The 18,877-nt window shown below is 45.8% G+C and overlaps 2 long non-coding RNA genes across 2 annotated transcripts in view; one reads left to right on the forward strand and one right to left on the reverse strand.

The window, feature by feature from the left end:
• The window catches only part of LOC149128404 (uncharacterized), a 102,328-nt gene that overhangs the window by 48,284 nt on the left and 35,167 nt on the right, over positions 1 to 18,877 (reverse strand). The gene's annotated exons all lie outside the window — the stretch shown is intronic.
• LOC149128405 (uncharacterized) lies at positions 1,939 to 9,430 on the forward strand. Its single transcript, XR_016212764.1, has 3 exons — positions 1,939 to 2,145; positions 7,655 to 7,850; positions 8,908 to 9,430. It is a non-coding gene; the product is annotated as an uncharacterized LOC149128405 (long non-coding RNA).

Genomic DNA, 18,877 nt, shown 5'->3' on the forward strand with positions numbered 1-18,877 from the left:
AAAAAAATCTCAATCTGGGTCTGGCCACTTCCCTTGACTTATGGCTATGACTTCAGCTTTAAGGTAGAGCCCATAGTCAACCCTTTTCTGATTTTGCTTTTCATAATTTTCTTCGGAAATTCTTTGTGGGGCCAGCGCTGTGGTGTAGAACGTAAAGCTGCCGCCTGCGGTGTCAGTATCCCATGTGGGCACTGGTTCATGTCTGAGCTGCTCCATTCTGATCCAGCTCTCTGCTGTGGCCTGGGAAACCAGTAGAAGATGGCTCAAGTGCTTGGGCCCCTGCACCCGCTTCGGATCAGCCCAACTCTGACATTGCAGCCATTTGGGGAATAAACCAACGGATGGAAGATATCTCTCTCTCTCTCTCTCTCTCTCCCTCTACCTTTCAAATAAATAAATGAATTTAAAAAAAAAAGAAAAAAAATTATTTGTCTTAAAGACATTCTCTTCCAAAAGTTTTATAATTTTGCTTTTACCAATTAGGTCTTTGGCCTACCTGCAACAGGTTTTTGCATTTGGTAAGAGGCGGGAGCACAATTTTATTAATTGACAGGTGGTCCCTTCCATCTGCACCAGTTTGTAATGCCACATCTGCCATGTCTCTGGCCGCCCACATACAGGAAACCACCTCTGTGCTCTCTGAGTTTGTTCCATTGCTCCATGAGGGTTCATGAAGTTCAAGGAAAGTGTGCGTGATCTGTCCATTCTGTTTCATGAGCTCTCGAAGCCCCTTCCTATTTCTATGCCTCTTCCAATACACTGTTATGAAAAACCTGAAAGCATCCTACTACCTCCTGCGAATGTGCTTCTCTCTTCTCCAGAATCACCTTTGATGTACTCTCCCATGCACGTTTTGGGTCTCTGATACTCTATCAGATCACGACAGTTTTCTTCTATTTCTTTTTTATTATTATTTTTTAAGTCTTCCTTCCGTTGGTTCACTCCCCAAATGGCCACTATGGCCGGAGCTACACCGATCTGAAGCCAGGAGCCAGGAGTCTCCTCCTGGTCTCCCATGCGGGTACAGAGGCCCAAGCACTTGGGCCATCCTCCACTGCCCTCCCGGGCCACAGCAGAGAACTGGACTGGAAGAGGAGCAACTGGGACTAGAACCCGGTGCCCACATGGGATGCCAGCACCGCAGGTGGAGGATTAACCCAGTGAGCCATGGCGCCGGCCCAGTTTTCTTCTATTTCTAACTCTCTAAGAGTTTTAATAAGTTGCAATAATATATCAATAGACTATATCAGATCAGGTAACTTTTATTTCTAAGAGTTTTAATAAATTTAAATAATAATTATAATTATTATATTATAATTCATTGATAAGTATATCAATGTCACTATAAATGATACAAAATATATTGCATAACATGTAAATTGATAGAATTATTTTTCTGCACTAAACAAATCATGACTTTTCTTCTTTTAATTTGTTAGTGAGGAATTTTACACTAACAGAGTCTTTGCTATTGAACTGTCTTTGAATTCCAGTGATCAGTCATATTTGGTTAACTTATTTTTCTAAATAAACAGCTGGTTTACCTAGAATTTCCACATTTATGCTGATAAGAGAGAATGCCCTATAAGCTATTTCTTATGTTATCTCTGTCCATTTTTTGTTAGATAGCTGACAAGTAATAGAGTTCTCTTTTTTTATATATTGTCTGAATAAGCTTAATAAATTATCTAAATTTTTTGAAGGTTTATTAAAACTGTCCTATAAAAATACCTGCATCTGGCAGCATTTGAATTAGCTAGATTATTCATTATTGTCCTAATTCATTCAATAAGTCTCATAAAGTCTCCTGATTCATAAGTCATTTTTAGTACCATAGATTTTTCTGGGTAATTACCCATTTCACCAAAATTGTCAAATGTACTCTGTAGAGGAGCAGCTTGGCTGTAGCACCATAATGGCCTCACACATATTCAAATAGGTCACACAGGCCAAGCACAAACACAGTCTGCCCTAATCCTGGCAGAACTCCCTGCCGTCCTCCAAGAACTTGGCACCATGGGCTGTTTTGTGAGGAGCTGGCACAGGCTGGCGATGGCTGCCCACCTCTCTAGCTGGGGGAAACTCGGAATTCTGTGAGAGGTTTCCATGGGGTGGTTTCTGACCTGCCTGCCTCGTTCTGGAGAGGTAAGAGCTTTCAACACAACACCTGGCCACCTGCCTGGGAGACAGCTACGTGCTGTGAAATAGCTTAGCTATAGTCTAGGATTGGTGCTCCCACATCAGAGCAACCTACCCTTCACGCCGCCTGCCACCTGGCCCATTTCGTTTTGGTGCCATCCTGTGGTGCACAGAGGGCTGCTACCACACTGATCTCGATGTTGCTGTCTGTCGTAACCAGTGAGCTGCACTCGTGTGTGTCCTCGCAGGCTTGTTTCCTTTGCCAGCCAGATTCTGACAGGGTGCACGTCCTCCTGGCTGCTGCAGAGGTCACCGCCGCGTACAGGCTGCTTGGCGCACTAGCACGATGGTGCTTAAATATTCTCTCTGATTTTTAAAGTGAAAATCTTATTCTTATTCTAATATATACTTGAGAATTAGCTCGCCTCCTTATTCAATCCTGTTAAAAGTGTGTCTACCTGATTAGTTTTTTTCTAAGAACCAGCTTTAGTTGTATAGATCTTCTGTTTCATTGTTTTGGTTTGTTTATAATTTAAGATTTTCAGGACTTTATCATTTTTGTTTTTCTACTTTCTTTAGATTTGTTTGGTTCCTTTTCAAATTTCTTATAGTGAACAATTAATTCATTACTTTCCAATATTCCTTTTCCTAATAGTTCCTCTGAAGACTATAAATATCCCCAAAGCACTCTTTCACTTGCATCTCACCAGTTGGGATTTGTGTGGGGCTTTTTGGTCATTCTGTTCTTTAAAAACGCTCATGTCAATAATTTGAGTCATGAATTAGTTACAAGCTTTAAATTTATAAATGAGTGGCATATTGATTATTTATCTTCTCAATGATGTTGCCTAATTTTATTAAGTTGGGGTGCAGAATGTAGCTGTTTGATATTGAATTGTCACTTTGTAGATAAGCAAGTGACCAAATTGTAGAACTATTCCAGGTAATCTTGAAAAGAATTTGTGCTCGCTAATGATTATATTTGAAGTTCTCAATATTGCCACTGAATTGAGCTAGTTTTTTTTTGGTCAAATCTTCTAAATTCACCTTAAATTTTATTTATTTTATCCATAACTGAGAAAAATGTTAGCCTACCATTGTGATTGTGAGTTTGTCAGTTTTGTCTTATAACACTATCAGTGTTTCCTTGTGTATTTTATGGCTGCAAATAAGTTTATAATTGTTTTTATCTTCCTTATTTACTTTATCATTACATAATGACTTATTTAATTAGAATAAAAGCTGTATCATCTGATATTAAAATATCTGTTCCAACTTTCTCATTATTGTGATTTTATCATATATTTTTCACTTTTTGTATTTATTTTCCATTTCCTTCATTTTTAAGGTTTATTTATTTGAAAGGCAAAGTTACAGAGAAAGAGAGAGAGATTCTATCCATTGGTTCACCCCCCAAATGGCTGCAATGGCTGGAGCTGCGCCAATCCAAAGCCAGAAGCCAAGAGCTTCTTCCAGGTCTCCTACATGGGTGCAGGGGTCTAAGGACTTGGGCCAACTTTGGCTGCTTTCCCAGGCACATTAGCAGGGAGCTGAATCAGAAGTGAAGCAGCTGGGACTTGAACCAGGGCACAAAGGGGATGCCGGCACTGCAGATGGTGGCTTAACCCACTGTACTACAGCGCCAGCCCTGTCATTTCCTTTATTATTATTTTTTAAGATTTACTTGTTATTTATTTGAAAGTCAGAGTTACACAGAGAGAGTAGGAGAGGCAGAGAGAGAGAGAGAGAGGTCTTCCATCCGCTGGTTCACTCCCCAATTGGCCACAACAGCGGGAGCTGTGCTGTTCCAAAGCCAGGAGCCAGGAGCTTCCTCCAGGTTTTCCCATGTGGCTGCAGGGGCCCAAGGGCTTGGGCCATCTAACATTGCTTTCCCAGGCCACAGCATAGAGCTGGATCAGAAGTGGTGCAGCTGGGACTCAAACCAGCGCCCATATGGGATACCAGCACTGCAGGCAGCAGCTTTACCCATTATGCCACAGTGCTGGCCCCCATTTCCTTTATTTTTAACCATTCTCAGTTCCTGTGTTTTGTCACTATCCTAGACAGCACTTTGCTTAGTATCCAGTCTTGGAGCTTCTATCTTCTAAGTAGGTTTTGGTCCATTTATAATTATTACATTTACTGATATATTTCTATTTATTTCAACATCCATTCATGATAAAAAGAATCTGAAAAATTAGGCATAGAGAAAAAAGGTACCCCAACATAATAAAGGTCATATGTAACAAGCCAACAGCTTACATCATGCTGAACGTGGGAGATTCTAACAGTTTCTAAGATCTAGAACTAGGCAAGGATGCCCATTTCCATCACTTGTATTCAACATAATACTAGAAGCCCTAGCCAGAGCAATTAGACAAGAAAAGAAACAAAGGCCATCTAAAATGGAAAGAAAGAAGTCAATTTGCCTCTGTTCACAAATGACACAAACAAAGAAAACCCCAAAGACACCAAAAAGCTATTGGAATAAACAAATTCAGCAAAGTGGCTGGATACAAAGGGGCAAAAATGAGTAGCATTTTATATGCATTAATAGTGAATTATTTTAAAAAGAAGTAAAGAATGCTATCCAATTCCCAATAGCTACAAAATATGTAAATAAATAAAATACCTAGGAATGTATTTAAGCAAAGAGGTGAAAGATCTCTACAATGAAAATTACAAATCACTGATGAAAGAAATTGAAGAGGACACAAAGAAATGGCAAGACATCCTGTATTCATTGATGAGAAGAATCAATATCATTAAAATGTCCATGCTTCCCAGAGTGATTTACAGAGTCAGAGCCAGCCCTATCAAAATCCCAATGACATTTTTCAGATAACTAGAAAAGAAAACCACTACTATAACTTGTAAGGAATCACAAAAGTCCCCAAACAGTCAATGCAATCTTAAGCCAAAGGAACAGAACAGGAGGCATTAAACTGCCACAATATTTGAGAAGACCAAGAACAAGACTTTCCTCACCACTGCACCACACCAACGCCACCAGACAGAATTAGCCTCCGCTCTTCAGCACTCCTGAGATGTTCTGTGCTTACAGATGCAGCCCTCAGCACAATGAGTTGGATTTTTTATTCAGCATCTACCCCTGCCCCTAAAGCTTCTGAGGGCACTAACCATCTTGTATTCATCTCTGAATCCCCAGCTCCTAGACAAGGTGGGCCTCACAAAGCTTTGCTAAATGGATGGAGCTCAGACTCTCCTCATCCAAGTCCAGTAGGCTTCCCTCCTGGTCATCATTGCAGGATGGACCAGAGTCTGCCAAGAATAGCCCCACCCCCAAGCACACCTGAGTCTATGCTCTCCTCCCCCAAGGTCAGGGTCTAGCTGAGGCTTTTGCCCTGGGCAGCGGGCAACAGATCAGATCCATTGCCATGTGCATGTCTTGGCTGGGTACATGTCTGGGTGGGACAGCTACCCCTCAGGTGCTCAGACAGCCTGGGTGATTTCAATGACTTTGATTTGAGGAGCCTCAGACACAGAACAGCGCTGCTCGGGGCCTCACAACCACCCAGTGACTCACACATCAGGACCTCCTTAACGGGGAATTATGGAAATGTGCTGCCTGGAGCTGTCGTAATTAGGAACAACCTGATTTTGATTGCAGCTTCTGAGCAAACTCCCCTCTCCTTTTCTCCTTGACACCTAGAGGCAGAATGTGGCTGCCGTTGACAAGCAAGGCTCTCCTTCTCCCGATGGCACCGCTGACAGGCCCACTTTGGTGACAGGAGAGCTAGTCGGGGATGGCAGCCCTTCAGCCAGCATACGTCTCCCTAATGGGCCACCTAAATCAATGAGTAATAGAGATTTATCTTGTTGCACCTGCCTGCCTGACCCTCAGGAAAGGCTGTGGCTCTGTTCGGAAATGGGCAAAAGATAATCAGATTAGATGTCCCAGCTCCCACTCTCCCCACCCCCTCCTGAAACTAGTTTATCCTGAAGACTGCATTTAACTAGAGAGTAAAGATGGACTTCCTCGACCCCCTAATCCCTTCTGTGCTCCAGCCGTCAACCTAAGGGCAAGTAGGCCTTGGGCCCCTGAAGGAAGGAAGGGTACAGCCATGCTCTCTCCGTGTGCAAGGACATCTTATTCGTGTGCTCAGGGCCACAAAAGGGATCTGAGATCCTTTGGCTTCCCAAGTCAAGATTCCAAACCCCAGCCCAGAGCCAGTGACCAGGTTGTGATGACTTGCTGTCAATTTCAGCCCCTCATTCAGATCACCCCTGGTCCCATCACATGCTCAGTGTGCCCGCCACATTCATTTAGCAAACCAATGTGTGTAAGGTCCTGACACTCTGTGGCTCCATGTCCTTCTCACCATCCCTCACCCAACACACGCACACACACAAACACACACAGGAATTATAGTGTTGTAGTCAAACATCTTTGAATAAAAGTGTTTCCAAAGAAGCTTTATCACTGTGTATGACTCATCTTTCAGTTGATAGCTTTAGGTTTCCCTCATCCCTAGCTTCTCCAGGGAGTAATTAACAAAGTATAAACAAATGCTTAACTCATTAGGGAACTCATTATTGAGAAGGTCTAGGTGTTCATTGCAATATGGCCAGTCCTTAAATCATGTGTGGACGAAACCTCTGTGGACACAAAGACCCTTGGGTAGACTCCTACTTGAATAACTAACAGGAAGTGGAAGGATGTTGTGTAGCCACTCTCCTTAATGTATTTAGCTGCCAGGCTTAAATCACAAGAGATGTCAAAAACCCTAATCCCAGAGAACAGATCTGCTTTACCTGGGCCCAGCCCTGCTTCTGCCACCTCTGCCTTTCCAACGGCTTCCTGGTACCCAGGTAAGTGTTCTCAAAGTGTGGTCTCTAAGCCAGCAGCAGTAGTATCACATAGCAGCTTCAAAGATGGGAAGATTCTCAGCCTAGTCTATCCCCTAAGGATCAGAAGTGCTACAGGTAAGGCCAAGGATCTGTGTTTTAATCCCAGCCTTCCAAGCGATTATGATGCACAAAGTTTAAGGACCACTGCTCTAGACAAAGGTGCACCATTAGCAAGATCTGCAAGACCCTCCCCTAGACACTGGTGGTCTGTGGGAGCCTCTGAGTGTTACAAACAGAGCCTCGTCTGGGAGGACTTAGGCATAAGAGCATGCTTGCCACATGGAGCAGAATACGAGTTGAGCCCCACTCAGCACATCAGCTGGGTGCCCTGGAAAAGCCAACAGCCTTGACATGAGGAGCAGACTCCCCTGCTGTGTATCCTACCACTTGCCTCCTCACCCTCTGTGTCCCAGCCACTCCAAACGTTTGACAGTTTCTGGAATACATCATGGTACTTCATGCCTCCTTCGCACCTTGCCCAGGTCATTCCTTCTACCTGCAATGCCTTTTCCCCATTCTCCCACCTGGAAAACTCCTGCCACCTCTTCCGAGAAATACTTGCTGACTGCAATAGCCACACTGCCCTCCTCTCTGCTCCCCTACCACTTGTGTTCACCTCTCACATTGCCTCTTCTGGTTGCAGATTTCTTCGTCTCTGTCCACCTCAAGAGCAGGATTTCTGTAGGACTCACACTGGTGCCACAGTATCATATCAGTCCAGGACCTGGCAATATGCATGCAATGGCAAAACCTACTGTCAATTCCATACCAAGCTCTTGGCACCAGAGACATAGTGAAGATCAGGTCAGACGAGTCAGCCTCATGGAGCTTGTTCACAGGTAAGTGAATGGTAGAAAAGGGGAGAAGGAAGAACAAAGAAGCAAGACCTTGCAGAAGTGATAGGACACAGCTATTTTTCTGATAATTTAGAATCATCTAGAAGCTCTGGCAAACACACAAAGACTTCCTCCAACTGTGGGAGGGTGAATTCCTTTCCTGTAAACCCCTCTCCAGATTCATTTGCAAAGCTGAAAAACGTCCAGACCAGTCCCAAAAAGAAAAGTAGTCTGCAATCGGGAGGCCTGGCTTCTCCAGGAGTTTCGCCCAGCCCCAGCGTTGAAAAGCCATCTTGCCCTACAGAATGCTCCGTGCCTTCACTTCAGTGCTGCCAGGAGAGTGAACAAGGACAAAACCAGATTAGGAGTCTTGATGCCTTGCCTCATGTGATTAAGGCCTAATCAGGTTGGCATGCCCTCCTCAATCAGCAGCTTATCTCATTATTACACGCAAATTGCAAGTTCCATCTCCCGACAGTGATGCACTAATCGGGGACGGGGAGTCCTTGTGGAAGCCACCTGACTTCCAGACTCTTCTCCAGACCTAGGGAGCACCAGATGTTAATAAATCAGGAGCAGGGGTTCCGTCACATACAGAAAACCTGAATCTTCCTAAAGTAAAAGAGCTGGTTGGAAAGGGGAAGGGAAGCTGAAGCTGGGGAAGAGGAAGATGCCTGCCTGAGGGCAGTGGGGCTGGAGAGATGGTTCTAGAAGAGAAAGAGAAAAAGAGGGACCAGGAAAGAGAAGAAGAGGGGATTGCACACGGGTTCTGAAGGACCTTCAGGACAGACATTCTGAAAGCATAGACTTTAAGAGCAGACTCCCCGCCTGAATCCAGGTTCATACACACACACACACGCACACACACACACAGGCATGAATGCACACACATGCATACAAACATGGAGCCTTCAATCGTACACACAAACTCATACAAGTACTCATCGACAGATATACATAAATACATTCACTCACTTAAAACAGAGTTTTGAAATAATTATCTAGAAAATGAAAACAAAAATACTTAACTGTAATTCACCTGAATTTTTTTTTCTTTTAGAAAATAATGAGAGGCCGGTGCGGTGGTGTGGCTGGTAGGGCTGCAGCCTGCAGAGTGCCAGCATCCCGTATAGGCACTGGTTTGAGACCTGGCTGCTCCACTTCTGATCTAGTTCCCTGCTATGGCCTGGGAAAGCAGTAGAAGATGGCCAAGTCCTTGGGCCCCTGCACCCACATGGGAGACCCGGAAGAAGCTCCTGGCTCCTGGCTTTGGATTGGCCCAGCTCCCCCCCACCTGTAGCCAACTGGGGAGTGAAACGGCAGATGGAAGACCTTTCTCTCTCTGCCTCTCCTCTCTGTATTAATTCTGACTTTCAAATAAGTAAATAAATCATTTTAAAAAAATAATGAATTGTTGGGTGTAGCTGGTAAAGCTACTGACTGTGACACTGGCATCCCATATGGGCACAGGTTCGAGCCCTGGCTGCTCTACTTCCAATCCAGCTCCCTGCTAATGTGTCTGCGAAAGCAGCAGAAGATGGCCCAAGTGCTTGGGTTCTTGCACCCACGTGGGAGAACTGGAAGAAGGTCCTGGCTTCAGCCTGGTGCAGCCTTGATTGTTGTGGCCATTTGCAGAGTGAATCAGCAGATGGAAGATTTTCTCCCTCCCTCTCTCTCTCTCACACTCTGCTTTCAAATAAATAAATCGGTTTAAAAAAAAATAATGAATTGTTTCATCAGATGTCCTACCTGTGACAATGAACCTTCTCCAGTTAATAAACACCTTAAATTTTTAAGGTGCATTTTACTTTATAAAGCAAGTTCATGTGTTAACTTCTTAAAACTGCATGAAGGTTTTGGGGAGAAGGGGTTGTAATTTTCAAACACATTTTGTGCTGGATACTGACTGTTAGCACTCAGAGTCACTCCAGCACCTCTGAGCTCTTCTTGTATTGCCAGGTGCTGGAAACCAGAAGACTACATTTCCCAGATGCCCTTGCAGCAGAGTCCCCATTTTGATTCCTCCAGTAAGAGACATTCTTGTGAAATTTAGACCACGGAAGGGAAACAAGCCATATGGGCCTCCAGACATGTGCGGACAGGGGGTTCTGCCCTGGTTCCCACACATCCTTCTGTGATTCATCCACATCAGTGCCTCTTGCTGCTGAAGTCACTGATGGTGGCTTGTTTATGATTTTTATAACTTCCTGATTTTCTGAAACTATCAGCAACTGTGCCCATTCAGGCCTTTCACATATTTTGTAAACATCACATTCCCTGCACCAATTCCTTCTGTAATACTTTCAGAAGTTTTCCTGACACAAATTTGTGTATTACACACATGTAAACATATATGGTTACTTTTCATTATTAGGTTAAACAACACCTTCACATGAATACATTAATCACGGGTTTGCTCATTTGCTTGTGCTATCTGTATTGGTAGGCCAGGACTGCAGCGTGAAGGACCACACACTGAGTGCACCTCCGTTCCGGAGGCTGCAAGACCGAGACCGAGGTGTCAGCAGACAGGCTCCTTCTGAGGACGTGAGGGCTAATCTGATGCCCATCTCCTAGTGTCTGGGGGTTTGCCAACAGCCTCTGGCATTCCTTGAACCCTGCCATTTCACCTGGTTCTCTGCTTTCACCTGCCACGACACCCTCCCTGTGGATGTGTGCCTCTGTCCAGTGTTCTCCTCTCCATAACGACAGCAGACATACTGGGTTAGGGCCCACTGAACAACCCCATTTTATCTTGATTACCTCTGTAAAGGCTCTACTTCAAAAGAAAGTCACATTCTGAGGTCCTGGGGTTTGGACTTCAACAGATCATTTTGCGGAGACACAACACAAGCCTGCATGCTCTCCTACTCAAATGCCCAGAAACAACCAGCTGGATATAAAGCTTGGGGTTGCAGGGGAGATCCAGGCTGAGATGCAGAATAGAAGGTATCAGAAACACACACACACACACACACACACACACACAGAGAGAGAGAAAAAAGAAAATAGGTATTGAAATCCCTGGGGATTCCAACCAGTATGAATGTTTTAGACAGAATAAGAAAAAAAGAGATCTGCACGTAGTATCCTGGGTCGCATGTCTGACATGTAAGTTGGGGTAGCAGAACAGGACACTGAGAACAGCTGAAGAGGCAGAAAGAAAAGCCAAGACAGTGGTGTCCCAAGGCCAAGGGAGAGATGACAGGGCATGAGGACTGAGTTTAGATAACTAGAACCTGGGGCAGGCTGGACTCCAGGCTGCCCCAGAGCTTCAGGTAATGTGCTGCTTCCAGATGGCATCAGCTGCAACGCCACGCACTGGGCAGCTTGACCTCATGCACCAGCAGCAGCTCAACTCCAAGTACCCACCCAAGGGAAAGGCCCTTTGCTATCTTACACCAGAGGTACCCCCTTGGACAAAGCCTGAGGACCTGGGCATGGGGTTCTATGATTGACTTTGTCTTTAACCAAATAGGCCAGATTTGTCTCCAAAAGGCAAACAGGGTGGGTGGGGCGGGGATGCTGAGCAGAAAAAAAGAAATAGGCACGCCACTCATTATTTTACCAATTATTTGCTCAAATTTCAGCAGCTCATCAACCATGTGACAGCAAGCAGGTGCCCTCCCCTCTCTGAGCTTCACTCTGTCATCTGTCAAGTGGAGATGACTGCAGTTGTGATGGGAATAAACAAGATAAAGCACGCAATGGTCCTGCCAAGGTCGGCATACAGTGTATGTCTAATAAAAGATGGTGTCTGCTACTGTGACTAGCTGAATACTGCCAGGAGAAAATATAATTCTTCATCTCAAACTCCTGAGCTAATTTTCAAAGCATGGATGAAAAGTAAAACCCAATTCTCCAGCTGAGGGTAATTATATTCATCCCAAGTCCAAAAACTCATAAAGTCACCTAGGAAATGCATTTTGCAGTTAAGGAAACTGAAGCCCATAAAAGTTAATAAGTAGTCTGAGATGCAACAAAGAGGAAAGAAAGGGCTGGAATCAAGAACTCTGAACTCTAATAATATTCCTAGGTTCCCCCTAAGCCAGCTGCCACTCCATTTCTACCTCCAGCCCAGCTCCTGACTCTCCCCAGCCCAGGGCTGCAGCCTCTCCTTTGCTCTCCCAGCACCTAGGCTGTGTGGTCAAGCCCAGGGTGCCCCAGCAAGCCTGGCTGTGATGGAATTGAAACCCAATGGGGTATGTGGGAAGCAAGCGGGATACCTGCAAGCAATAAACTTATGGCTGCTTGTTCATTTGTCCCCCAGTGGGGGTAGCACAGATGCCTCTCATCTCACTCAAGAATCAATAAAAAGTCAGTGATGCATTTAGCTGAGATTAAATAAGTGAAATTAGCTTCTTTTTTTTTTTTTTTAACCTTTTACGGGACTGAAACTTGAATCACATTCCTAAAAAATCATTCTGGATCAATCTGATACCTCATTTGGTAATTACAGCACAAAGTTTTCCAATGGCGTCTTCATGTCTGGAGAAGAAAGGGAAGCACTTGGCTGGCCAGGGGAGGTGGGGGCCTGGCTGAACCACGAAGGATGACCGAGTAGTGTTGGGCAACCCAGGCAGGAAGACTCAGTGTGAGCAAGAAGGTAGCAGTGAGAAACACAGTGTGCTTGGGACTTGCAGGATCGGCTGGGGAGCCAGAGACTACTCAGCATCAGAGGCTGCCTCAGGTGGAGAGGAAGCTGAATTCCAGGTACCAAGAAGCACAGCCCCTGTACCTGTCCCTGCCCTGTCCATGGGCCAAAGCAGACAGTGAGATTTCAGAAAAGAAATGAAGCCCAGGGAATTTCAGGCTAAGAAACAGAACTTGGGGACAGACTTGTCTTTTTGGATCCTAATTTAGACGCACTGGAAGAGGACAGTATTGTGGTCAAATCCCACTTCAGAGGGCCGTGATGTGAGAATTTGTGCCAACTCTTTAAGCCCTAATGGCCCTGTGTTTTCTCAGGAGCTGGAGACAACAATGCTCCCCTTAGGGGATACAAACTCAGGGCCTACAGGGGCCAGGCAAGTATAATCAATGACTTCACACAAGGGCATGCAATAACAAGGAGAAATAAAGATTGCATTCAACTTTTGTTGCTAAAAGTAGTCAAACTCCAAATGTGCAGGCTAACCAGAATGCACTTGGCTAGCATATAGGCAGCATGTGAATATCTGACTATCTCCTAAGATTGCTGCAAGAATCGAGATAATGTGTACAGAGTGCTCTGCATGATAGAGAAGCCAGGCAGAAAGACTGCACTTTTATGCTTCATTTAAAGAAGTTCAAAAATAGGCAAAATTCATGCATGTTGGGAGAAATGAGAACTGTGCTTACCTACAATGAGGAGAGGGGATTGGTAATGAAGGCATCTGGAAATCTAACTACTATTATTAAACACAAGGTCAATAAACAAATCAAGTGAGCACCAAACAATCACCAAAGACCCACTGTGTGCAGGGTGCATATATTAGGATTATAGTTTTCAAAATACAACAAATACACACAGAAATATAACATATGTCTCACTCCGGCATGCTCTTGCTACGGTGTGAGTTCCATTCCTCCTACCAAGAGGAATGCAAGGAGACTATATCCAGTCTCCTTGTATCTGGGTGGGCTGGAAACTGCTCTCACCAGTGAAGTGCAGTGGGTGTGACACTAGGTGACTTCTGAGATTAGGCCATCAAAAGTGTTCAGCTCTCTTGGAACACACGCTTGGGAGCCCTTCTCAAGGACACATAAGAAGTCTGCAAGTGTCATGCTGGGGAAGCCACCTAGAGAGATGCCGGAGAGAAGATACCTGAGAAGCCCTGGTGTCCCACCCCTGGCTGTGCCCATCTTCTTAGCCCAGGCACCAGACACACAAGTTACAACACCTTCAAGAAGACCCCAGTATCAGTGGTGTACCAGCTGCTCTACTTCCAACCAAGACCCCTGCTAATGCTCCTGGGAAAATCAGCAGAAGATGGCCCAAGTGCTTTTGCCCTGCCACCCACATGAGAGACCCAGAAGAAGCTCCTAGCCCCTGACTTCCACCTGGCCCAACCTTGGCCATTGTGGTCAATGGGGATGATCTGGATGGAGGATACCTCTGTGTGTGTCTCCCTCTCTGTTTGTAAGTCTGACTTTAAAGTAAATAAACAAATCTTTATTTTAAAAAAAAATGACCCCCAGACACCATCTGACTGCACCATCACAACAGATCCTGAGCCTGACCCACTTAGTAATACCGCTCCTAAATTTGTGATCCACAGAAACCATGAGAGAGAGAGAGAGAGTAAATGATTATTATTGCTTTGATCCAATAAATGTTGGGAATTTCCGTCAGCAGTAACAGATAAGTAGTGTAGATTAGGGTACCAGGAAGTGTGGGGATGCTGTAATTAGAAAAAAAAAAAATGGAACAGTGGCATTGAGAGGAGAGGTTGGGAGGGTCTAGAAGAGACTGAGGGATCTGCCAACCCTCAAGAAGTCTACCATGAGGGCTTCACGAAAAGCAAAAGAGAGATAGTCTTAGACCACAGAGCAAAGGGGGCCCTTGCCATCTAGTGTGTGGTTTTGCTCAGGCTGCCATAAAAAGTACTACAAACTAGATGGCTCAAACACCTATATTGTCACAGAAACAAATAACAAGAATAATGAATAAATTCCTTTTCTTTCCCAACCAGAGACTGGAAGGTCCATGAACAGAGTGCCATTCAACCTGGCACTGGTGAGGGCTCTTCCTAGCTTGCAGACGGCCACCTTCTCACCCGTGCACGCTCTGGGGCAGAAAGAGCTCTGGCGGCTCCTCCTTTTACAAGGGTGCCAGCCCTATTCAATCAGGGCCCTACCCTAAGCCCTCATCTAATCTTTGTAGACTGTCAACAGCTCTATCTCAAACTATGGTTACATAGGGGTTGGGGCAGTCCCCGACATAGAGCGAGGGGAATTTAACAGCACCATCTTCCGTGGTAAAACAGGAAGCAGAAAATGTACCTAACAAATCAGATGTCTCAGCACAGATCTCTTGACAGAACGGTACAGGTGGCACCTGGCTTCTGTTTACACTGCAACGTGAAAAGAGAGGCGACATCTTAAAGACAGAACCGTTGGGACGAAAGGAGCCAGCACTCGCTGAGTCTGAAAATGAAAATGTCTCATTCCTAGATGGAAACTGGTACTAAAGGCTTAAAACGGCCTCTGGGCAAAAAACAAATCCAGCGTGCTGCCAGGGAAACGTGGTCTAAAGATAAAGCTGTGGGAACCAATGGAAACCCTTTTACTAGGACCTCAGAGATATGTAAGGTGGCACTTCCAACTGGAGGAGGAGCCCCGCGTTGGCCCTCACCAGGAAACAAGAGGCACTCAGCCCTGTGGAAAACTCAAGACAGAAGGGAGTTTGCCCACGGGTGTCTGTGGCTGTGACTTTCAGGAGAAGTGAGGACTCATAGAGACCACGCGATGACCGTGCTAAGACATTGCCTACATGGACTGCAGGGCACAGAGCTGCACAAAAGGCAAATGAGTCTGAACAAACAGAACAACTACTCGGCTGCAAATGCTGTTTCTTTTGGAAAAGAAAGGTTGGCTCAGATCCCTTCTGCCTGAGCCCAGAGGGTGGAGCCAAGCGCCCTGCACAGCCATCCAGAATTGCTAAGGACCTCTGAGCACCTCCCACCCCCACCCACACACCACACCACACACACACACACACACTTTTTCCCCCTTAATAGGAGAATCTACAGTGGTTAGCCTGTGTCTGTCTCATCATTGCGTATCAGGCACAAGGAAGTTAATAGGCTTATGTTGTTCATAGGCCTCTCTACCAAGAGTAATTGGGCAGGAATTCACCCAAGGTCCAGGACTTTAAGCTGATGCTGGAACGCAATAGGATGTCATGGAGTGCATATTCACAAGGTAAACCAGCAGGAGCCAGCAGGTGGACCGAGGTAGCCAGTCTTCCATGGCCCTTGTCTCCTGGGATTCCTGCCCTCGTGTAATTCCCTCCCACACCAAATCAGGGCTGGTCCTGTGTGACCAGTACAATAGAGAGGCAGTGAGACTGGGTCATAAAAAGCCCTGCAGCCTCTGCCTTGGGCTCTCAGACCTCTTCCTCTGGGGGATGCAGCTGCCATGAGCCACCCATGCTGCACGGCAGACAGAACTAAGGCCCCCTCCAGTGGCCAGCAGCAGCTTCCCCTCAAGTGTGGATCCCCAGCCCCAGTACAACTCTCAGATGCCCACAGCCCCAGCTGACATCTACCTGCGAACTCAGAGACCCTGGGCCGGAAGCAGCATCCGTAACGTGCTGAAATTCCTGTCCCACAAAATCCATGAGAAAGAAACACTACATTTTATGGGTACGGGGGATTGGTCACATGGTAGCAGAGAAGGGGCACGAGTCTATGGGTTATATAAGGAGAGTGAGATGTAGTCACTGGGCATGAGGAAGTTGCAATAGAGTGGACACTGGAGAACACACTGTTTAGGGCTGCCTGAGATTGGCTTGGCCAGCTCCCCCGCAGCAGGGTTGGCCTTGGGAGCAGCAGGGAGGTGCCTAGGGGCAGTGAGATTTTGGGAGACAATTTCAAGAGGGTGGCTGGCTCCTGAAGACATTTTCCTTTCAGCACTGAACCCTGTTGGGTCCTGGAGCCATGTAGTTACAAAAGAGAAGGAAACTGAAACCATTGGCTGAACTCCTTTGCCCTGGCTCTGTCACCTGTGACATTGGCAGGGCAGGGTTTATCACCTCCTGAAAGAGAACACAGCCAAGGGTCCCACTAAGTAACTGGCTTAGTCAGGCCCTGGGCACTTTCTGCTCCCCTGACAGCTCTCAGCTGCTCAGAGTTGCCCTGGCTGCCAAAGGAGTCACGACTGGAAATGCCTCAAGGCTGGGCCATAAACCCACATTAAAGAGCAAGGAGGAGGGCAAAGGCAGGCAACGGCTCTGAAGGGACCCTCCACAAGTCAGAACAGACTTGGGCTGCCTTCAAACAATCTCTCGCACCTGTTAGAATCAGTGCCTCTGGATGCTGAAGCTGAACTCATCTCATGGCCAAGACTGCGTCCCTCTTTGCTAGGACATCCCGGGCCTGTCTGGGTTTCTGAGCCTCATCAAGATTTTGTGAGGCAGACTGGCTTGTCTCTAAGGATCTGCACATCTCTGACATCACACAATTCATGAGGAATTTGTGGAAACTTCAACACAGATCCTGGTATAATAATACCCAGTCGTTCCCATCTTGAGCCCCCAATCTGCAAGATCAATGCCAAACAGGAAATTGCAAGCAGTAATTTATTCTGAATTCTCCCACCATGGGACTTGCTTTATATGCATTGCTGCATGTACTCTAATAAAACATTAAGCAAAGGTTTGTGCCCATTTCCCCAGCCTTCTGACATATGCTCCCCTTTCTGCCAGACCCCCCTGGAGAGGAGACCGCCCTGGGACTGCAGCTGTGATCAAAATAACTGCAGAGAGCCAGGCAGGAATGTGGTTGCAAAAACAACCAATCCCATAAAATAAAATGACATGAGAATAAAATAAAACATTAAAAAAATAAATGGCCCAATGAGATTATTGCCAGAGGACCCTCTAATCAATACCTAACCTTGTTCTATATATTTAAAGGAGGAGGGAGACAAATTGGAGCATCTACCTGGCCAGCTCTGCTCAGTTGATTAAGCCCTAATGTATTACCCTGGGTTCTCCAGAGAAACAGAACCAATAGGAGAGATCAAAATAAGAGAGAGACATAGAGCTAGAGCTAGAGCTAGAAACAAGGCTAGAGATAGGGATAGAGATGGAGATAGGACTAGGGTTAGGGCTAGAGATAGAGATAGAAACAAGGCGAGGGATAGGGAGAGGGAGTGGGAGAGGGAGAGGGAGAAAGAGATAGAGATAGAGGTAGAGGTAGAGATAGAGATAGGGCTAGGGCTAGAGATAGAGATAGAAACAAGGTGAGGGAAAAGGAGAGGGAGAGATAGGACTAGAGATAGAGAGATAGAGAGATAGAGATAGAGATAGAGATAGAGATAGAGATAGAGATAGAGATAGAGATAGAGACAGAGACATGATTCACTATAACAAATTGGCTCACACAATCATGGAGACTTAGAAGTGCTAGATCTGTAGTCAGCCAACTGGCATCCAGGAGAGAGGTTGGTGTTTGTTCCAACTCAATTTAGAGTCCAAAGACAAATGACTGATATCCTGGCTCAAAGACACACAGAAAGAATTCTTTCTCACTCACCTTTGTATTCTCTCCAGGCTTTCAATGCATAGGAAGAGGGCCATCTGCTTTACTGGGTCTACCAATTCAAATACAGTATCATCCAGAAGCATCCTTAAAGACATCCTCAGAAACAAGCCTTAGCCTGGAGGCCCAGTCAAGTTGGAACATAAAGTAACCATCACACTCACCCAGGCAATGGGGGAACGAGGGTCACCCTGGCCAAGCAGGGTGAAGTGAGGGCTAGAAATTGACCACTGTTAGAGCTGACAGCTGATCTTCTGGGCTTAGCCCTGGGGGCCTCAATGAGCTCTAAGCTAAGACTGTGTTTGCAGTAGCCACGATCCTTTCATACTGGAGAATAGTGGACCTCCCAACTCTCCCTATTACATCCATCTCTGCAGTAGCAGGTAGGGCCAGAAATAGCTAGAAACTCAGAAACGCAGCAATGAAAACTTGGAAATCTGAGCATTCAATTGTGGTCCCCCTAAAAAGGAAAGCTGAGAGTTCTGGGAAAATGCTATGTCCACTTTGACCAAGGAAATGAACAGAGTGGAGCTGTCCAGGTCACGGACCACCATGGGAAGCAGAAATAGTTCTGCAGAATCCGCAGAATCAGGACAAGGCAGATGACAGGGGAACTGGATGGTGCTTAAATGGCTTCTGTCTAAGGAGGTCAATGTTACCCCGAGGAGCTGGGGTTGGCAATTAGCACACAGCCCCTTCTGAGTGGAGCCTCATATTGTGTGTGGCTGACCTAAGTACAATTATGGCTTGGTTCACTGTTGAGTAGACAGAATACAATAGGCT

This window comes from Oryctolagus cuniculus, chromosome 1 (genome assembly GCF_051225735.1).
Source record: "Oryctolagus cuniculus isolate XC-2025 breed Fujian yellow rabbit chromosome 1, ASM5122573v1, whole genome shotgun sequence".
NCBI lineage: Eukaryota > Metazoa > Chordata > Mammalia > Lagomorpha > Leporidae > Oryctolagus > Oryctolagus cuniculus.